We start from the raw sequence: 23,731 nt of genomic DNA on the forward strand, positions 1-23,731 counted from the left end.
TAACAACGGTTTTCAGCTCCTTCATTGAGGAGAATGGGGGCTTAGCGCCCCGACAAGCAGGATTTCGGCCAAGACACTCCACGGAGTCCGTTGTGGTGTCGGTCCTTAACAACCTTAGGGAGGGAGCAGACCAAAACCATCATCAGGCCCTGGTGCTCCTCGATCTCTCCGCCGCCTTCGACACGGTGGACCATTCCATCTTGTTGTCCCGTGTCGGAGCGGCGGGAATCGGGGGCTCGGCCTTGGTCTGGCTCTCCTCCTTTTTAAGGGACCGCACCCAGGCGGTCCGGCTGGGAGACTTTTCGGCTGCCTCATTACCTGTCACTTGTGGTGTTCCTCAGGGTTCTTCTCTTTCTCCTCTCTTGTTTAATCTCTACATCTGTCCTTTGATTTTTGCTCTTCAGCAGCTGGAGGTCACCGTTTTTAACTATGCGGATGACCTCCAGCTTATCTTTAATCTCTCTTCCTCTTCTCATTCTATTTCTAATGTACAGTCTGTTATGGTTTTCATCAGGGACTGGATGAACTACAACCACCTAAAGTTGAACCCGGATAAGACCGAGTTGGTCCATACGGGTGGTTGCTCTAGTCCCTGGAATTCTTTATTTTGGCCTTATTCTTTTGGGCCCCCTCCTTCTCCTTCTGCCTCAGTCAAGACATTAGGTGTCAAACTCAATAATCAATTCACTCTTCACTCACAAGTTAGCCATGTTGTTTCCTCTTGCTTTCTCACTCTCCGCACTATTCGCACTGTTTCTCGCTTTTTCTCTTCTCTGGCACTCAAGCTGATTATGTCCGCTCTTGTTGTCTCCCGGCTGGACTACGCAAATGCCCTGTACAATGGCATTCCAGCGTATAGCCTACGGAAACTCCAGTTGGTTCAAAACCAGGCAGCCCGACTTATTCATGGCCTTTCTCGTTCGCATCATTGCACTCCTCTTCTGAAGGCACTTCATTGGTTGCCTGTTAAAGAGAGGGCCTTGTTTAAGTTGGGTTGTATGGTTTTTCATTCATGGCGGGGCTCTGCTCCCGCCTTCATTTCTTCCATGATCAGGGAGTATATCCCCACTCGAGAGCTTCGCTCTTCTTCCCAGTCCTTGTTGGTGGTCCCCCGCTTTAAGCGCAAGAAGTGGGTGGGTCAAACTTTTCTACTCTGGCACCCACCTTTTGGAACTCTCTACCGGACCACCTAAGACTGGCAACACACTACCTTCCCTTCCAGAAAGACCTCAAAACTTTTGTTTTTAAACAGGCCTTTCCCTTGTGATATGCTCTCACTTTTCCTTAGGCCTACCAGTTTTTAGGTGTGGTGGTCACTCTCCCCCATTGGTACCCTGCCCTCCGTAGCGCCAAGAAACCGCTGGTGAATGCTGCGCTCAATAAATATTTTAAATTTAAATTTAAACTGACTGGAACCATCCCAAAAACCGACTGACTGTTCCGCCTCTTCTGCACTTCGCTAATATGGAATGCTCTCTCCTAGTGGAAAGTTCCAGCCAGTAGCCTCCTCCCACCGAATCCATGCACCAGGCTCCTTGCTCCAGACGCCCCCACAGTGATCAACTGCTTGTTTCGTCTAGAGACTTGAGCCCAGGGACATTTCCCAATAAGATTCAGCTCCGGCCAGTTCTCTCCAGTTTGCAAAGAGCGAACAACACCTCATAACTAAAACATCACCTTTACCCTGCAAGCATTTCAGTCTGCAGAGGCAGAAAGCAAAATGGAGTCTCTCTGGTTCTGGGCCTTGTAGGCCCGAAAAGGATGAAATAGACACTTAACTCTATCAGAGTACATACACAAACCATACCAATATGTAATATAAAGTCAGAACTACAGGATCCAACCTCTACTATAGGTAGGATGATGAAAGGACACATAATTATGTCAAAGCCAATAGGCAATAGATGGATTAGAGTCAGGAATAAGGGATCTATCATCATATAAAGCGGCTATCCTCTAATTTATACTTCTAGGCCCGAAAAGGGGCCTAAAAGGACCAAAACAAGCTAAGAATAGGGATCCAGGATGGTAGCAAGCTTAAAGTCACCATCACTCAGAAATAGAGCCAAAAACCCGGTCAGGACAGCAACGCCCTAGCTACCGGATCTAAAGTAGCTGAAAAATACGCACATGGGCGCTGCTTGTCTCCAAATTGTTGCGTTAACACTGACAACGCACAACTTTCTCTCTCGTGTACATAAAGTGTAAAAGGTTTACTGTAGTCGGCGGTACCCAACACCGGAGCAGAACACAATGCATCACGCAATTCAGAAAAACTCTTATGACATTTGTCAGACCAAGGAAGAGGGTGTGGTGTGTACTTAAGAGTAAGTGCCAACAAAAGTTACGCTAGCAAAGAAAAATTCGGAATCCACTGTCTACAATACGAGGTGATACCTAAGAAGGCACGCACCTCTCTCTGTGTGCATGGCACAGTCATTTGGGCAATCGCTTAAATCCACTCTGGGGTCAATCGTCTTCCCTCCTTCAACAAGAGGTGACCTAAGTAGGTCACTATGTGGCGGCAATACTGCAACTTCGAAGGTGACACTTTATGATGAAGGTCAGACAGGTGTCGCAACAAAGAAAAAGTAACTTCTTTACAAATCTCTTCATCATCAGCAGCAACCAACAGATCATCACCATACTGGATAAGAGTAGCACCAGAAGGCAATGCAAAAGTATCAAGCTGAGTTTTCAAAGCCTGACTATAAATGGAGGGACTCTCACAATAACTTTGAGGAGCGCGCTTAAACCGGAAACTGCGGCCTCCTAAAGAGAAGCCAAAAATATCCCTACTTTCCTCAGCAATCGGAATACTGAAGAAAGAGTTCTTCAGATCAATAACAGAAAACCAAGCAGCTTAGGCAGGGATCATAGTCAATAAAGCAGTAATGTCCGGGACAACAGGAAACTGTGGCACAACGATCTTATTGACCTCTCGAAGGTCGATCACAAACCGATACACAGGTGGCTGAGAAGAGTCAGTACGCTTAAGGACAGGTAGAACAGGACTGTTACACACATTACCTCTCGTTTCTTCAACCACACCTTTCTCAACCAAATCATAGATAATCGCCGAATAGCTCTTTCGCCATCACTGGAAATTTTGTACTGAGGAATGCGAGGTAATTTAGCATTCGACTTAAGGGTAACAATGTAGGATGGAATCTGCAAGAGACCAACACCATTGGGACATGTAGCCCAAAGTGTATCAGGGAGAGAACGCAGTTCCAGTGGAAGGCGATCCTTAGACAGATACATCGGGGAAATCACTTTCTACCCACCGTAAGATGTACTCCCGAAGGAGAACAATGTAATGTTGCATGCAATCTTTTCAACAAGTCCAAACCCAACAGATTCTCGCCACAGCCAGTCGTTAGAATAAGGGGAGCCTCCAATTCACAGGGACCAATAGAAAGGGGCAAAGGACAAGAATCCGGGTTACGAACTGGGGCACCAGAAAATCCTACTGAAACATTGGTCAAGCCAGACAAAGGTGCGCCAGGGAGTTTAGTGTGCATGATAGAACCCTTTGCTGCACCAGTATCCAAAAGAAAAGGTTCTGCCACACCTGATGTAATCACTTCAACATAAGGTCCACTCTGGTCTACTGGAACTGACACTACTCCCTCCCTTTGTCCATGGCTTTCCTAACTATCATTAAGACCAGCACTCTCACTTCTAACATAATAATCATCAGTGTAGTACTGTGCGGACTGGACGGTCGGAACATTCTGTTGGTCAAAATAATTCATAGAATTCTGAGGGGAAAAGGAACGTTCATTCTGGGGAAACGTACCACGTCCCCTACCCCTAGGTACTTGTTGGAAACCACCATGACCTCTCAGACCAGACATACCATTCGCACGCTGTAGCAAGATCGGGCAACTATTCTTGAAGTGACCTTCTTCTTTACAATAAGCACACTGATTAGGGCCTAGCGGGAGTCGCTAAGCAAAAGACTCAGGCTTCTGCAACAGTTTCTGAAACTGTGGGGGTTGCTGAAACTGGGAAGGTTGCTGAAACTGACGCTGATTAGGACAAGGCGGATAAGCCTGCTGCAGAAGAACTTTTGTTTTTTAATTCTCTAGTCTTCTTCTCTACTTTATCCTTCTCATCTTTATCTCTATTCTCATAGTATTGTGCAGTAGCCAGTATCTGGGCCGAAGAAGAAACAGCCCATGAACTCTCAGAGTCCTTTAACTTATTAGAAAGTTCAGGAAGTAAATTAAATATAAACTTATCTACAAACAACCTCTGACCACCTTCCGTACTCCTGTCCTGACCACTATGATCAATGAATGTTTCCTCAAACCTAGTGAAGAAATCAGACACACTCTCATCTTTCTTTTGTTTGCATGCTGCTAACTTGTCCCAATTCACCCGCAGAGGAGGCATCATAGTTTTTATTAAATTAATAATCCTACCAGGTAGTTCTGCAACTAAGGGTTCAGGTTTGGCACCTCCTACCTGCCGACCATCTGCAGCAGTAATATTAACCCACATATCTCCTAACTCTGGCGCGTGATCCTCGTGACGGATCTTCGCCCACAAGGGTTGAGGAACTACGTTACCCATCAACATATCTATGTCAGCTAAATTCTTAACACACGCATCAACTGTCTGAGACAATTCCTTGTAATAACCAGCAGGATTTTTACGGGGGTCAGGCAAGGTCTGCTTAAGAACTGAGAATAGAACAAAAGAGAGCAACCCTGCCCTATGATATAGTGGTCCCAGAAATGGGATCCAATCAATATAAAAGGGGTGATTTATCTAGGAGCCAGCATTGCACATAACAAGAGTCCTGTCTCCCGTTGCGGTTGGTCGACCGGTGGAGCCGACGGAATCCCATTGAAGGACGATCCACTACTACTTAAAGGAACTCCCACCAACAGCCACTCGCTCGCCGCTTACGGAGCTGTAACTACTGCATATCGCCCCACCAACAGCCACTCGCTCGCCGCGCACGGAGCTGTAACTACTGCACATCGCCTCGGCAGAACTATCTTAACTGCTCTCCGGAACCCTTACCGAAAGCCTCATACTTATCCCTTGGAATCTTACAAGCATACACGCCCATCGGAGAGCAGACTGAAAACCCTTCAGGACTACAGTACCCAGTATGAATGGAATCAGAGAGCGTTATCCACCTTGTCCATAGGTCTTCCGGCCACGAGTATCTGTTCCCTAAATACTAGGATTCCTATATAGATTTTATACCTGTTCCCTTCCCAGTAAACAACCCCTAGCCCTGATGAAGGTGTGGCCCCACTGGCCAGTCACCGAAACGCGCGTCGGCTTGCGTTTCCAGGAATACGGCATACTGACCTATATTCATCAGGACTCCTTTATATGTCATCTCCCTCCTGGAATAACATTCTGACTTATGCAACAAATTGACCATCTTTGTGTTGCAAGTACCAGGACTATATGAATGAATGAAAGTTGAATGAAAAAATACTAGGTTGAGTGAATTGGGATAAGTAAGCTTGAGAGTATGAATGCAGTGTGGTATGTTACTGGGTAGGCTATGCCATAGGATGAACTTTCCTCTTTTTTTATCTTTCCCTTTATCATGTGTGTTTTGATGTTCTAAATATAATGTGGATTTAAACAATGTAATCAATTTTTGTACCTTTTGCTACATTAAATCAAAGAGGACAAACAAATAAAAAATATATATATATTCCAAAAAATCTTCTTTGAGTATATCTGGATTGACCTGTCTCTTGTTATGTGAAATGCTGGCTCCTAGATAAATCACCCCTTTTATATTGATTGGATCCCATTTCTGGGACCACTATATCATAGGGCAGGGTTGCTCTCTTTTGTTCTATTCTCAGTTCCTTTCCCCCCACAGCCTGCCCACATCCTTAAAACCCATTGGGGAACCCCCTTCTTTCACTAAAGGTCTGCTTAAGAGCCAGGACCTCAGCTCTCTTCCAAGGGACATGCACCCACACTCGCTGAAAATGAAGCGGTGCAGCCGCAATACCATGAGTGGCATCAGCCACAACTGCCTCTCTCCATACAGGTGGAACCTCTCTCATAGGATACTGCCTCACTTTTCTCCTAACAGAAGGGTCAGGTTCAAACAATGACTGAGGTGGAAGTCTAGACCTAAAAGTGAGTAGTGTCTCTACCGCTTCCTCAACATCGGAACCCACTATCGTCCCTTTAGCAAATTCAGACTGAACATTAAGCAATTTCCGTGGAATTGAACCCAACTCATTATCTTCCCACTCCAGACAAAGGAAGGTACACCTGACATTAAAAACATACCTTTGTTTTGGTGCCTCCCACTGTAGGAAGATATCCATAACCACTTGTGGACTGTACTTGGAGGTATTCAAAACCCATCTACGAGCAAGGAGATCTAACACTGCCCGCTCTTCGGGACCAGGGAGCTGACTCGTCTCTGCTTACGTTCAGAAACAGGGGTCATATTCAGTGATTCGTTGCCGAGCAGAAGGAGAAGAAGTTGACACGAGGACAGGAGACAACGTGTTTTGAGGCGACAGAGACGTAGGTACAGAAATAAGAGAAGTCGAAGATAAAGGAGTGTAAGGCAAAGCAGTTTGAGGCAAGGCTGGTGGCCCTGGAGGGGGCTGGTCCGGGGGAGGAAGAACCACCTGTGAAGCAACGGGTGGCTGAACAACAACAGGGGGTTGAATGACAACAAGGGGTGCAACAACTGGAGGTAACAGGGGTGCAGTAGCACCCTGCAAATAAGGGGGTGTTAATCTCAGTAAATGTGACATCAAAGGATCCTTTTCAGGGTCTTCGGTCACATTTGAAAGGGGGGGTGGCAAAGCCGGGTAACATTTGTCAATGGCCATGCAATGTTGTCTATCTGACACTTCAATCGCACGATCTTCTTCATCTTCCTTAAACTGCCAAGCAGCTTGCATTACCGATATATTCCTTTCCTTCCTATCTCTCTTAGCTTGCTTAATTTCTCGCTGTTTGGCTTCCTTACACCAAAGGCGGAAAGAGTCAAACATCGCCGTCCGGGCTTTCTTCTTAAATAGTGCAACTTCTAGGTTATCTAAAACATCTGATTCAAAACTACCATGTTGGGGCCATCGTAAAACACCATCTTTCCTTGTATAACGGACCCATACTTCATTAAAGGTAATGGGACCTACACCATGCTTTGAATAGAGCTGATAAGTTGGAGTTCCAACCAGAGGTATCGGACACGAGTCCTCCAATTGGGAATCCCTATTACACCTACAACAAAACCATTTCCTAAATTTGCTAAAACCAGGCATCTTTTAGCTCACTAGTCTTGCTTCAAACTTCAAGGGGTTATAAAAAATGATACACTCGCAAATATAAGAAACCCTCGGCTTTGACTATTGCAATGGACGAATCAAAACGAATCAAAACCAAGAACCAAAAGAAAGTCGTGGGAGCGACCCACTTATACCTAAACCAAAATCTTTGTCACGCAACCAGAAGACCGTCTAACGTCTCGCCTTACAAATCATCACAAGAGGGTCCAAGACAGGGCGACAGTCAGGGCAGCAGTCCTTCGCAGCCATCGGAAAGGGGAAGCCTTGCAGAAAAAAACCTTTCATTCGACGTCGACATGCAGGGGTCGATGAAGTGGTGGCCGTCCTCCAGAATTTCCTCACAGGGCTCCTCACAATCTTCGGGCTTGGACCAGTACCGCTGAAGTCGCCCCACGTTGGGCGCCAGTTGAAGAACCGGGGTATAACCCAGCGGCGCCAGGGGCACGCCTAAGATCTTCGAGTTCACCTGTTATGGTATACAAAGACACGGAATACTTCTGGATGGCATCAGAGACCAAGTTTATTAGCTGCAGCTAGTAACAATGATCCTAGAAATACATCACGGTGTAAATTCCCAGGAGACTGCTCATTTTACTAAGGCGAGACGTCTCCTTTTATGCCTAATATTCCAATTATAAATGTACATCCACTGCACAAAATTCTAGCCAATAAGGTACATTTTCAAACAAAGTATGACATAACAAAAACTCAATTTACAGTATCCCAACCCAAAAGTTAATTATTACAAATGTCCCAAATTTAATCTCCACAAGCCGGACAAACCTAAAATTTAAAGCATAACCCATGTAATGAAGAAACATAAAAAAGAAATAGTAACTGATGCTGAACAAGATAAGGCATGTGCAAGGAAACTAAAAGTTGACGATGTCCTGAACATTGATTGGCAATCTCAGACAAAGATCGATCAGGGAAATTGGCTTTGCGAGGTCAGTTTCAGGTGAAGAGGTCAGTTTCTTAACCTAGTTAATGTATACATGAACTAATAAGGCCAGGCCACTTTGTTCACCAGGCTACCTTCACAGGCCAATGTGAGGGCAACACAAAATGGTGGCAAAGAACAAAATGGAGTCAGCCTTGAGAATTACAAAACCTCACCCCTGCGTGTGTGGCTATTCCTTTGGGGCAACTCTTGATTTGAAAAAAAATAAAAATTATTACGAATCTCCGAGGCCACGCCCCCTGCAAGTGTTATAAAAGGCGCGCTGACTTGCAAGTGCGCAACAATTGCAGTGTGCAGGAACCCCTTCACGCAGCAAAACTAGCGCTGGTAAGGGCGAAATCGCCGATCTTCCTCAACCGCCATTCCCCACTCCCTGACTGGGACATGCCCACTCCGAGGCCACGCCCACTCCCTCCGTCACATCACCATAAAAATGTGCATGCACCGGAAGTGCAGCGGACGAGCGCAGCGGGCGCTACGATTGCGCGCCGAAGGCGTGCTTAAGGCAAGCTCGTCTGCGCTCGTCCGCGATCAGGGCGCGACCGGGGCCGGTCCCCCTCCCCGACCCACTAGACATAACACCGCGACATACACTCGGACTGAGTTGATGTCTTTGAAACCCCCCCTTTGCGTGGCCTGCCCTTGTTCCACCTCTGACGCTCGGAGCCAGGTCTATGCCTGCACAGTCTGCAATTTCTCCCTTCCTGCTTCAGATCACACTATCAGTATGGCTTACGCTCTGAACCCTGTCTCCTCCCGCGGAGCTCAGTCCTCCCTGACCCTCAGAGCTGCGCTGATCAACTGGAGATCACTGAGCAAACATGCCATTGACATCTGGCAGTCCCTTCGGGACAACAATTGGGATCTGCTCTTCCTAACTGAAACATGGCTGAACGACACCACGAACCCCGCCATCACCCTTGCCTTACCTGAGGGTTACAGTATTATCTGTGCCAACAGACCCAGTGGTAAACCGGGAGGTGGTGTCGCCTTAATCCACAAATCCAAATGGACGGTTACCCTCCCCCCATTTGACCAAATTGAATGTATAGAAGGCCTGCCTTTCAGTGTTCAAATCTCCCCGTCCTCCTTTTGCTCGGGAATTCTTATCTACCGCCCCCCTCATTCCAATACTTCTCACTTACCGGCTCTGGTGGATTATGTTATTCAGCTTAGCACACGTTACGCTAACTTCACCGCTTTAGGAGACTTCAACCTCCATTTTAACAACGATTCCTGTTCGCACAGCAACTACTTCATCTCTACGCTAGCGGCCTGCAACCTAGTCCAAATAATAACCCTACCCACGTATAAAGCGGGTCACACACTGGATCTGATCTGTTCCAACTTACCACCTATTCGGGCGACTCCCCCTACCCCGGTTATTTGGTCGGACCATTTCCTCATCCCTTTTGAGATTGGCATTCCCTGCCACATTAGACCCGTTATCACCCCCAAATCATTAGGCAGAAACTGGAGTCGCATCACTCCTGAAACGCTCCTGGAATACCTAAAAAACACCCAACCTTGCCTGTCGTCTGATCCTGACCTAGATATTGACCATTTGGACGCATGGATCGGTCAGGCCTTAGATGCTCTGGCCCCTCTTAAATCCATCAAAACCCACAGGGCTGTACCTTCAGCACCTTGGTACTCTGACGAGCTCTGGCAGAAAAAGGCCTCCTGTAAATCTCTTGAACTCCTCTGTAGACAGAATTTTTCCCCGGATAGCAAAATCCCCTACAAAACAGCCCTCAAAGAATACCGGGGAATGATTGAGGAGCACAAACGGGATTTTCTGGCCTCTAGAATCAAACTCGCCAGCAATGGCATCAGGGAGATTTTCAATACAGTTAGATCCTTCACAGACCCCAACGCGTTGACTCAAACTCACCCCGCCTCACAGTCGCTATGCGATAAACTCTCACAATTTTTTCGAGGACAAAATCGAGACTATCTATTCCTCCTTCCCCACCCCCAACACAGAAGGACGGGAAGAGGAACCCACTATTCTCTCGCCACCGCTGTCCACCCTATTCAAATTTGCAGCCGTCTCAGAAGCCGACTCCATGGCCGAACTACTTAAATGCAAATCAGGCTCTCCAAATGACCCTTGGCCAGCCAAGCATTATAAAAAACTAGCACCCCTACTTAATCCCTACCTGGACCACATTTGGAATGACTCTCTCAGAACGGGCAGTTTCCCTGCTAAATGGAAACATGCTTCTCTGGTCCCCATCCTCAAGAAGCCCAATCTGGATCTGGACCACCCCAGCAACTATAGGCCTATTTCTCTCCTGCCTGCCCCTCCTAAGATCCTGGAAAAGCTGGTACACTCTCAGTTGGCGAATTACATCGAATCCAATGGGCTTCTCCATGACTCCCAGCACGGCTTCAGGTCGGGCCACAGCACGGAGTCAGCCCTTATTGAAAGGGCTGACTCGGGGAGGTGGACGCTTGACCGGGGGTCGAGGGCGGTGTTAGTGCTGCTGGATCTTTCAGCAGTATTCGACACCGTCTCTCATAAGATCTTGCTGAGAAGGCTGGAAGACTTAGGTTTGGGCAGCGCTGTGTTGAAATGGTTCTCATCTTATCTCTCGGACCGCACACAGCAGGTTTTCACCCCTCCCTACACTTCCCCCGCCAGACCACTCAAATGGGGAGTCCCACAAAGTTTTTCCCTGAGCCCGCTCCTGTTTAATGTTTATTTCACCCCCTTGGCCAAGGTGATCGCCCAGACTGGGATTAAATCCACTTCCTATGCTGACGACATTCAGCTACTCTTTACCTTCAATACCCCCTCCACTTCAGCCTTTGATCTGCTGAAATCCTGCCTTAGGTACATTTCTAGTTGGATGGATGCCAACTCCCTCCGACTTAATGCAGGAAAAACGGAGATCTTGTTTTTCAACTTACCATCCCCTCTGGATTCTAGTCTGTGGTGGCCAGAAGATCTGAGCCAAGCCCCCACCCCAAAGACTCAGTGAGAAACCTAGGAGTACGTTGGGATAACCACCTCAGTTTCAACACTCTGGTACAAACAGTAGCAGCCTCCTGCTTCGCAAAGATCAGGACTATTAAACGGCTTATTAATTACTTGCCGGCGGACTGCCGTAAGACTGTGATCCAGGCATTGATAACATCCCATCTTGACTATGCCAATGCCCTTTACCTTGGTATCACAACAGGCCTTGAGAATCCCTGCTAGACATCATATTTCTCCACACCTTCGTAAACTGCACTGGCTACCCATTGCTAAAAGATGCCTTTTCAAAGCCATTGTATTGTATTGTATTGTATGTTGGATTTATTTAGCGCTTATAACCCAGGGGTCTCTAAGCGCTTGCCTTGGGAACCCGTCCTGGCTTTTCCCTGTGAGATAGCCCCATCAGGGCATCCCCAAGGTGAAAGCCAGGCATCCCGCCGCGGGGGGCCGTTGTGGAGATTAAGCAAGCTTAATGCCCAGAGTTGCAGAGTGTGAACCCATGATTAGGTCAGGCACCGAAGCGAGAATTATCGAGTCCGTGGACATTTGAGCTCAAGACCCTGCCGCGTCGGGAATTGAACCCTGGTCCCGGGTCTGACCTCTGCTTCAGGGTCTGCCTGCTCTAACCAGTGAGCCACACTTCTCCACCATGACGCTGGCCCTCCGAGCATCAAAAGGCAATGGGTCGGCCCATTTGAAAAACACCTTGCGACCGTATGTCAACTCCAGGACATTACGCTCCAATTCCCTACTTTTCCTGGAGACTCCACGATTTAAACGATCTCATGCAGGTGGAAAAACCTTTGAGGTCTGTGCCACTCAGCGTTGGAACAAGCTCCCGCTAGCCTTACGAACCTGCCAAACAGAATCAGCATTCCATAAATCCCTGAAGACCCATCTTTTCTCCTCTTAAACTGGCTTTCTGATCCCATGCCCTCTGTTTCCGGAGTTCTCAGCGCCGGGACGCCCCGTTGGGGCAGCTGTGCGCTTTAAAAAATACACAAATAAATAAATATATATATATATCACCACAAAAGAAACGCCCATGAGAGGAGCCTCAGAGGATAGTTGATGCCTTTATTCACAGGATGATAGCAGCTCAATACAGCAACAGTGTCCCTCTTCATATGTAGAGCCCAACGCGTTTCGAACTGAAAAGTTCTTGTTCACGGGCTGATGCCGTGTTGATGGCAGGGTTTAATTGGAACACCTTGATAAGTAGTCTTAGCTCCGCCTCCATTCACGAGCGCTGCTAGGCATGCTGGAGCCAGTAGTTCCACAATGTTTTCCCAAGTGGGGACTGCCATTAATCACAAAAGTAATCCAGGCATAAAAACCTATGTAGGTGAAGGTGGACTACGAGGTACTTGAACTGCCTTTATTTTCAGTTCTGTAGCGCAGCCTATTCTCTCTGTGCGCTCGAAACCTTCCAAGCTCTCGATCTGCCCCTAGTACGGCAGCGCGCTTCCTCGCGATGGGCACGGCCGCTCAAACATCACCACAAAAGAAACGCCCATGAGTGGAGCCTCAGAGGATAGTTGATGCCTTTATTCACAGGATGATAGCAGCTCAATACAGCAACAGTGTCCCTCTTCATATGTAGAGCCCAACGTGTTTCAAACTTAAAAGTTCTTGTTGACGGGTTGATGCTGTGCTGATGGCAGGGTTTAATTGGGAACACCTTGCTGGAGCCAGTAGTTCTACAATGTTTTCCCAAGTGGGGACTGCCATTAATCACGAAAGTAATCCATGCATAAAAACCTATGTTGGTGAAGGTGGACTATGAGGTACTTGAACTGCCTTTATTTTCAGTTCTGTGCGCAGCCTATCCTCTCTGTGCGCTCGAAACCTTCCAACCTAAAAATGTAAATGTTGTATACTTGTAAAGCGCACAGCTGCCCACACCGCGGGCGTCCCTGCGCTGTATACCGCTGGGGAACCCGTCCTGGCTTTCCCTGTGAGATGGTCCCTACTGGGCACCCCCAAGGTGAGACCAGGCATCCCCGGCGTTGAAGGGGCCGCTGTGAAGATTAAGCAAGCTATTGCCCAGAGTTGCAGAGTGGGGCCCAAGGTTAGAGTAGGCGCCGAGGCGAGAATTATCAAGCCCACGGACATTTTTGACCCGAGACCCTGCAGCATTGGGAATCGAACCCTGGTCCCGGGCCGATCTCAGCTTCCGGGTCTGCCACCTCTAACCATTGAACCACACTTCTCCACAAAGGAAGAAAAAAACTCAGAAGAACCGATCAGATTAATCCTTGATTACAGTCAAGAATCAAAAAAGATAACACAAATCTTGAGAAAAAATTGGAGAATTCTGCAACTAGATCCAATAATAGGACAGAAAATGGGAGAACATCCTGTCGAAATTGCAAAGCCAACAAAAGAAATAACGATGGCAAACAAAAAAGTCTGGAAAATAAGAGAACTGATAACATGTAAGAGTCAATATACCATCTACATGATAGAATGTCCTTGCCAACTCCGTTACATAGGGAGCACAATTTGCGAATTAAAAAAACGCATATTGGAACATGTGCGGGCTACTGTGAACAAAGACAGAGGAAACGCGGTAGCCAAACATATGGAGACACAGCATAATAGCAATTGGAAACTGCTCAAATTCTTCGGATTGGAAACAATGCCCCTATCAGAAAGAGGTGGCCATCGCGAAAAACTGTTACGACAAAAAGAGTCGCGTCACATTTTGAACTTTCGCACGATGACTCCTTTGGGACTGAATCAGTCGGAAGAACTGTACATACATATATAAAAAGACTTAAGATGAACTTCTCAAAAAACTCCTACATTTTCTATCCCTAACCCACATATCAATATATTCTATTATGTAGAAGACATAAACTCATGAAGGGACAAAAATGATCACGAAGGCCCACTAGAGGGCAGAAAGGAAATGTTTAGCGTAAAGATGATTGGCCACACATATCCATAACACAATCAAACTAGTTCTTGTAAGTGAACGACCAAAACAGAAAGTACACTGTAATCACTCAATGTAACTTATTGTGCATGAAATGAAATGTTAAAATTAAGTTATAACAATTACGATTTAAATGTAAATAGATGTGAAAGGGAACAGTGTGACATGAACTACAAATCTCAGAATCCCTAACACGGTAACAGGAACCAGGGTAATCACGTGCCTTCTGTGGGTGGGATCTCCTTTTTGAAAAATAATCAGCAAACAGAGGTCTGGCAACCGTGAACAAGGTAGAAGGAGCTACCGAAACTCGTTGTTTTTTTCCGTGATAATGCTGAAATGGATTGAAGAATAAATTAACCTTGTCTAAACTTACAAGTGACTGGAGTAACAGCTTTGTTCGTTTTCTTCGGAATCCGTTGTTGTGATAGAGAGCGGTTTGGTTCAACCGCATAAGCCACGCACCCACAGAGAAGCGCCACAAACGGGAGGCAAAGGAACCAACTCGTTGTAATATATATATATATATATATATATATATATATATATATATATATATATATATATATATATATATATATATCCTGAACTCCGTTTGACTACAAGCTTACGCAGCTCGCACAGCCAGCAAGCAGACTCCGGACACGGACCTCGAGGTGCTTCACAGATTTTATTCAGCAGAAAGAGTCACAGACGTTTCGGCTCAGCGGAGCCTTGATCACATGACAGCGATTGCAATGCAAGGTACACCTTTTAAAGTGAAAGCAAGTGGTCAACTTAAATCACCTGTGCAAACTTACAAGTAGACATAGAAGACATACTATGCAATGCACCCAATTCTATTTGTGCTTCGATTTTCTGAATAGATGTAAAATACATTTATAAAAATCCATATATTCAATATGCTATACAGATTCAATGTTCACTATGACATAAATTATAATTGTTGTTCATTTTAAACATCATTGTAAAAGACATATATCTATCTGAAGAAATTCGTCTAAAAGAAACCTTATTTACAAGTATCTTTGCCTCCTTCCACATATCTCTAGATGTTTGTAAATTTGAATTCAAGTTTTAATTTTAAATTTAGGAACCTCAGATTAATGGATAAATCCATATAAAGTGCTATGTGCTAACATTGTAAAGTGCAAATCGTGCTTTAAAGTGCCTCGTTCCGACAACATGTGCAAATTTAGCAATATTTGTGCAAATACGCATATTACAATATTCTTCGGTCCTAATCAGTATCACTTGTAGATAGTGCATATTTACAAATCTAATGTATCGAAAGAAGGAGGAGAATTAGTATGTCAATTTCTATTATCATTCAACAACATGCATTACAGTTTCAAATTAAAGACGGATTCCAAGTTATATCACAGCTCAAATAAATCACATGAATCAGTAATAAAGATTACTAACTGGGTGCCATAGTTGCCGTGTCTCAATGCTATTTGTTGTGGAACGAGTGAAAATTATAATTCAGGTCAAAAGACCCAAAACCCAAAACCAAAAAATAAAATTAAATAATAAAAAAAACCCATGTTAAGAAATCCTTTAAGTGTACTTCATCTTGTTGATTCTTAACCAGGTTAAAAACAGTGCACAGTGAAAAATAATAACTGTTACATAAAAATGTTCTCAAAGCAGCATAACATTTCCAAATAGGTTCATAATAATTGGTGTATGCTCGCAGCCCCCTCGGGATCTGTCCCAGCCTTCTCCCAGCCGGGTGATTGCCATGGACATTATCCACGGGGGGGAGAGCATACATATATATATATATATACATATATATATATATATATATATATATATATATATATATATATATATATATATATATATATATATATATATATATATATATATATATATATATATATATATATATATATATATATATATATATATATATATATATATATATATATATATATATATATATATATATATATATATATATATATATATAAAACAAAGTTCATGCACCTCAGCTGCTTCCTGTAAAGTGTGGAGCAATCTGTCAAGTGGTGGCTGAGAAACATTGAGTTCTCAAATCACAAAATTCAAAATGCATTTTTCATAGATTTATTTACGATGAGCTACAGCAAATACACAATTTAAACAAATGTGGCAAGATGCTAGATTTTAGTTTGCAGATTGTGCTTTTTGTGTTTTGGTGTAAATCAATTTTTGGTAAATTAAGGCTAAAAAATATTTGTATATCTGGACAGTTGGGTTCACAAGAAGCTCAAGAGCCTCTTCTAGGATTGCCAATTTAAAAATGGAGCATTCTGATTGGCCCATATATATTCACCCCTCTCCCCAGGCCGATTTCGGCCACAGGGATCCCATCCATGGTGCCCAGCTTTAAAAAAAAAAAAAATAATAGCTTAAAGGGAGTGGGGCTGAGTGGCCTCCTTACCCAGACTGATTTTGGCCCCAGAGACACGATCCCGCAGGGACTGACCTCACTTGTGGGTGCCCTGGTCCCACCCCCGCAGTCCCTGCCAGCTCCCCTCCTCCTGTGGGAGCTATCATTGCTTTGACAGATAGAGAGCTGCTGAACATGACTCGCTTGCTCAAAGGGGAGCACAGTTTGCTATGGCTTGGCGGGAGAGGTAAAGCTCCCGCTAAGCCATAGCAAACAGCTATGTCCCGGGGGTGGTCACAACGGGACATAGGAGAAGCGTTGCTACCACGCATGGCTTTACATCACAAGTCATTTTTACGACTTGCGTTAAATGGCACGCTGGATATAGGAATAGTATAAATTACTATTTTTTTATTTAAATGTCTCTAAAACTACTGAACAGATTTATTTTAAATCACAAAAAGCATGATTTTTAGGCCAACATCTAGCATTCTTCCAAACTTTGTGTAATTCAATTCAGTGATTCAGGCTATAGTCGTGTTCAAAATCCCTGTGGGTAAATGCATGGGAAAACGCTTTTTGGGACCTCCCTTTTTTATTGCCCCCGCATGACGGATCATCCCAAAAATTTTAACAATGCAGCTGAACTGACTGAGGCACACATTATAAAAATGTTGTAAAGTTTCTTCAAGTGGCGCCAAGTTATTGGCAAAACAAAAAATTATTTTCCTATGGAAACATGATCCTAAATATAACTACCTACTGGTGACTGACAGTAGGAGCCAACAGTGAGGAGAAAAGGACTTTTATTTAAACAATTACATAAACTAAACATGTGGCATCACCCACTGGAGGGTTTTAATGAATCGTGCAACAGTAAACCACAAGTCCCAGCAGACCTTTCAACAACCTACCAAAGGAAGCCCACTAGGGGGCGGCAACCTTGTAAATAGACCTGAAGGTTTGTGGAATCCTGTTACACGCGATGCCTCAGGCTCATCCTTTGAAAAAAGTCAATGCTGACTGAAACGCGTCAGGAATAACTACGGAAACAAATAAAATGATTTTATTCTGCATTGTTGGGAGTGTGGCTCGTTTCCCTTTTTTGAGGAGAAGGGTGTTGTGAATATAATTAAAGCGTGGTTCAACCCTGAGGATTGCACCGCCAGAATAGTGCGCCATTGCGGCCCACAACTTGAACCGCCTTTGAAGACTCGTGCGAACGAAAAGGGTTCAGTAGGTGACACCGAAGACTGGCTTCGGGATGGTTTCCAGCAGCCTTTAAAAGGAGGTAATGCGACGGAGCCAACAGTGAGGAGAAAAGGACTTTTATTTAAACAATTACATAAACTAAACATGTGGCATCACCAACTGGAGGGTTTTAATGAATCGTGCAACAGTAAACCACAAGTCCCAGCAGACCTTTCAACAACCTACCGAAGGAAGCCCACTAGGGGCCGGCAACCTTGTAAATAGACCTGAAGGTTTGTGGAATCCTGTTACACGCGAGGCCTCAGGCTCATCCTTTGAAAAAAGTCAATGGTGACTGAAACACGTCAGGAGTGCCTACGGAAACAAATAAAATGATTTTATTCCGCATTGTTGGGAGTGTGGCTGGTTTCTCTTTTTTGAGGAGAAGGGTTTTGTGAATATATATATATATATATATATATATATATATATATATATATATATATATATATATATATATATATATATATATATATATATATCTTGAGGCTCCAGCTTGGTCCGAAGTACAAGGAATCACTCGAGCTACATCGAAGGCTTCAAGCGGCAGCCTTTATTCAAAAGGTAAGGGAAACAACCTTGGCAGAGTCCTTTTGGCAGTCACACGCCTGCCTGACGCGTTTCGATGATTCTCCTCAGAGGCTTCTGGCGAAATGAAAGCACCACCGTGCTTCCCAGTTCTCTCCCATATTAATGCGCACCTGTTGAGGTTGCTGATTAAGCCTACGCTGTGGGTTATGGGAATTGTAGTGCCGGTTTCGGGTGCAATGTTCTGCCGGCTATTCAAGACCCGGGATGGGTCCCCGCTTCAGATGTTTCCCAAAATCCTGCATGATGCAGCTCCAATGGCCTGGCGGGATGGCAGACCACGCGGCTCCCAAGTTACCAGGATGGTGCGTTCCTTACGGCACGGCTGCCGTGTAAACATTGAGGCTCCAGCTTGGTCCGAAGTACAAGGAATCACTCGAGCTACATCGAAGGCTTCAAGCGGCAGCCTTTATTCAAAAGGTAAGGGAAACAACCTTGGCAGAGTCCTTTTGGCAGTCACACGCCTGCCTGACGCGTTTCGATGATTCTCCTCAGAGGCTTCTGGCGAAATGAAAGCACCACCGTGCTTCCCAGTTCTCTCCCATATTAATGCGCACCTGTTGAGGTTGCTGATTAAGCCTACGCTGTGGGTTATGGGAATTGTAGTGCCGGTTTCGGGTGCAATGTTCTGCCGGCTATTCAAGACCCGGGATGGGTCCCCGCTTCAGATGTTTCCCAAAATCCTGCATGATGCAGCTCCAATGGCCTGGCGGGATGGCAGACCACGCGGCTCCCAAGTTACCAGGATGGTGCGTTCCTTACGGCACGGCTGCCGTGTAAACATTGAGGCTCCAGCTTGGTCCGAAGTACAAGGAATCACTCGAGCTACATCGAAGGCTTCAAGCGGCAGCCTTTATTCAAAAGGTAAGGGAAACAGCCTTGGCAGAGTCCTTTTGGCAGTCACACGCCTGCCTGACGCGTTTCGATGATTCTCCTCAGAGGCTTCTGGCGAAATGAAAGCACCACCGTGCTTCCCAGTTCTCTCCCATATTAATGCGCACCTGTTGAGGTTGCTGATTAAGCCTACGCTGTGGGTTATGGGAATTGTAGTGCCGGTTTCGGGTGCAATGTTCTGCCGGCTATTCAAGACCCGGGATGGGTCCCCGCTTCAGATGTTTCCCAAAATCCTGCATGATGCAGCTCCAATGGCCTGGCGGGATGGCAGACCACGCGGCTCCCAAGTTACCAGGATGGTGCGTTCCTTACGGCACGGCTGCCGTGTAAACATTGAGGCTCCAGCTTGGTCCGAAGTACAAGGAATCACTCGAGCTACATCGAAGGCTTCAAGCGGCAGCCTTTATTCAAAAGGTAAGGGAAACAACCTTGGCAGAGTCCTTTTGGCAGTCACACGCCTGCCTGACGCGTTTCGATGATTCTCCTCAGAGGCTTCTGGCGAAATGAAAGCACCACCGTGCTTCCCAGTTCTCTCCCATATTAATGCGCACCTGTTGAGGTTGCTGATTAAGCCTACGCTGTGGGTTATGGGAATTGTAGTGCCGGTTTCGGGTGCAATGTTCTGCCGGCTATTCAAGACCCGGGATGGGTCCCCGCTTCAGATGTTTCCCAAAATCCTGCATGATGCAGCTCCAATGGCCTGGCGGGATGGCAGACCACGCGGCTCCCAAGTTACCAGGATGGTGCGTTCCTTACGGCACGGCTGCCGTGTAAACATTGAGGCTCCAGCTTGGTCCGAAGTACAAGGAATCACTCGAGCTACATCGAAGGCTTCAAGCGGCAGCCTTTATTCAAAAGGTAAGGGAAACAACCTTGGCAGAGTCCTTTTGGCAGTCACACGCCTGCCTGACTCGTTTCGATGATTCTCCTCAGAGGCTTCTGGCGAAATGAAAGCACCACCGTGCTTCCCAGTTCCCTCCCATATTAATGCGCACCTGTTGAGGTTGCTGATTAAGCCTACGCTGTGAGTTATGGGAATTGTAGTGCCGGTTTCGGGTGCAATGTTCTGCCGGCTATTCAAGACCCGGGATGGGTCCCCGCTTCAGATGTTTCCCAAAATCCTGCATGATGCAGCTCCAATGGCCTGGCGGGATGGCAGACCACGTGGCTCCCAAGTTACCAGGATGGTGCGTTCCTTACGGCACGGCTGCCGTGTAAACATTGAGGCTCCAGCTTGGTCCGAAGTACAAGGAATCACTCGAGCTACATCGAAGGCTTCAAGCGGCAGCCTTTATTCAAAAGGTAAGGGAAACAACCTTGGCAGAGTCCTTTTGGCAGTCACACGCCTGCCTGACGCGTTTCGATGATTCTCCTCAGAGGCTTCTGGCGAAATGAAAGCACCACCGTGCTTCCCAGTTCTCTCCCATATTAATGCGCACCTGTTGAGGTTGCTGATTAAGCCTACGCTGTGGGTTATGGGAATTGTAGTGCCGGTTTCGGGTGCAATGTTCTGCCGGCTATTCAAGACCCGGGATGGGTCCCCGCTTCAGATGTTTCCCAAAATCCTGCATGATGCAGCTCCAATGGCCTGGCGGGATGGCAGACCACGCGGCTCCCAAGTTACCAGGATGGTGCGTTCCTTACGGCACGGCTGCCGTGTAAACATTGAGGCTCCAGCTTGGTCCGAAGTACAAGGAATCACTCGAGCTACATCGAAGGCTTCAAGCGGCAGCCTTTATTCAAAAGGTAAGGGAAACAACCTTGGCAGAGTCCTTTTGGCAGTCACACGCCTGCCTGACGCGTTTCGATGATTCTCCTCAGAGGCTTCTGGCGAAATGAAAGCACCACCGTGCTTCCCAGTTCTCTCCCATATTAATGCGCACCTGTTGAGGTTGCTGATTAAGCCTACGCTGTGGGTTATGGGAATTGTAGTGCCGGTTTCGGGTGCAATGTTCTGCCGGCTATTCAAGACCCGGGATGGGTCCCCGCTTCAGATGTTTCCCAAAATCCTGCATGATGCAGCTCCAATGGCCTGGCGGGATGGCAGACCACGCAGCTCCCAAGTTACCAGGATGGTGCGTTCCTTACGGCACGGCTGCCGTGTAAACATTGAGGCTCCAGCTTGGTCCGAAGTACAAGGAATCACTCGAGCTACATCGAAGGCTTCAAGCGGCAGCCTTTATTCAAAAGGTAAGGGAAACAACCTTGGCAGAGTCCTTTTGGCAGTCACACGCCTGCCTGACGCGTTTCGATGATTCACCTCAGAGGCTTCTGGCGAAATGAAAGCACCACCGTGCTTCCCAGTTCTCTCCCATATTAATGCGCACCTGTTGAGGTTGCTGATTAAGCCTACGCTGTGGGTTATGGGAATTGTAGTGCCGGTTTCGGGTGCAATGTTCTGCCGGCTATTCAAGACCCGGGATGGGTCCCCGCTTCAGATGTTTCCCAAAATCCTGCATGATGCAGCTCCAATGGCCTGGCGGGATGGCAGACCACGCGGCTCCCAAGTTACCAGGATGGTGCGTTCCTTACGGCACGGCTGCCGTGTAAACATTGAGGCTCCAGCTTGGTCCGAAGTACAAGGAATCACTCGAGCTACATAGAAGGCTTCAAGCGGCAGCCTTTATTCAAAAGGTAAGGGAAACAACCTTGGCAGAGTCCTTTTGGCAGTCACACGCCTGCCTGACGCGTTTCGATGATTCTCCTCAGAGGCTTCTGGCGAAATGAAAGCACCACCGTGCTTCCCAGTTCTCTCCCAAATAATGCGCACCTGTTGAGGTTGCTGATTAAGCCTACGCTGTGGGTTATGGGAATTGTAGTGCCGGTTTCGGGTGCAATGTTCTGCCGGCTATTCAAGACCCGGGATAAGTCCCCGCTTCAGATGTTTCCCAAAATCCTGCATGATGCAGCTCCAATGGCCTGGCGGGATGGCAGACCACGCGGCTCCCAAGTTACCAGGATGGTGCGTTCCTTACGGCACGGCTGCCGTGTAAACATTGAGGCTCCAGCTTGGTCCGAAGTACAAGGAATCACTCGAGCTACATCGAAGGCTTCAAGCGGCAGCCTTTATTCAAAAGGTAAGGGAAACAACCTTGGCATAGTCCTTTTGGCAGTCACACGCCTGCCTGACGCGTTTCGATGATTCTCCTCAGAGGCTTCTGGCGAAATGAAAGCACCACCGTGCTTCCCAGTTCTCTCCCATATTAATGCGCACCTGTTGAGGTTGCTGATTAAGCCTACGCTGTGGGTTATGGGAATTGTAGTGCCGGTTTCGGGTGCAATGTTCTGCCGGCTATTCAAGACCCGGGATGGGTCCCCGCTTCAGATGTTTCCCAAAATCCTGCATGATGCAGCTCCAATGGCCTGGCGGGATGGCAGACCACGCGGCTCCCAAGTTACCAGGATGGTGCATTCCTTACGGCACGGCTGCCGTGTAAACATTGAGGCTCCAGCTTGGTCCGAAGTACAAGGAATCACTCGAGCTACATCGAAGGCTTCAAGCGGCAGCCTTTATTCAAAAGGTAAGGGAAACAACCTTGGCAGAGTCCTTTTGGCAGTCACACGCCTGCCTGACGCGTTTCGATGATTCTCCTCAGAGGCTTCTGGCGAAATGAAAGCACCACCGTGCTTCCCAGTTCTCTCCCATATTAATGCGCACCTGTTGAGGTTGCTGATTAAGCCTACGCTGTGGGTTATGGGAATTGTAGTGCCGGTTTCGGGTGCAATGTTCTGCCGGCTATTCAAGACCCGGGATGGGTCCCCGCTTCAGATGTTTCCCAAAATCCTGCATGATGCAGCTCCAATGGCCTGGCGGGATGGCAGACCACGCGGCTCCCAAGTTACCAGGATGGTGCGTTCCTTACGGCACGGCTGCCGTGTAAACATTGAGGCTCCAGCTTGGTCCGAAGTACAAGGAATCACTCGAGCTACATCGAAGGCTTCAAGCGGCAGCCTTTATTCAAAAGGTAAGGGAAACAACCTTGGCAGAGTCCTTTTGGCAGTCACACGCCTGCCTGACGCGTTTCGATGATTCTCCTCAGAGGCTTCTGGCGAAATGAAAGCACCACCGTGCTTCCCAGTTCTCTCCCATATTAATGCGCACCTGTTGAGGTTGCTGATTAAGCCTACGCTGTGGGTTATGGGAATTGTAGTGCCGGTTTCGGGTGCAATGTTCTGCCGGCTATTCAAGACCCGGGATGGGTCCCCGCTTCAGATGTTTCCCAAAATCCTGCATGATGCAGCTCCAATGGCCTGGCGGGATGGCAGACCACGCGCCTCCCAAGTTACCAGGATGGTGCGTTCCTTACGGCACGGCTGCCGTGTAAACATTGAGGCTCCAGCTTGGTCCGAAGTACAAGGAATCACTCGAGCTACATCGAAGGCTTCAAGCGGCAGCCTTTATTCAAAAGGTAAGGGAAACAACCTT

The sequence above is a fragment of the Lissotriton vulgaris genome, chromosome 7 (assembly GCF_964263255.1).
Source record: "Lissotriton vulgaris chromosome 7, aLisVul1.2, whole genome shotgun sequence".
In the NCBI taxonomy this organism is placed as follows: Eukaryota; Metazoa; Chordata; class Amphibia; order Caudata; family Salamandridae; genus Lissotriton; species Lissotriton vulgaris.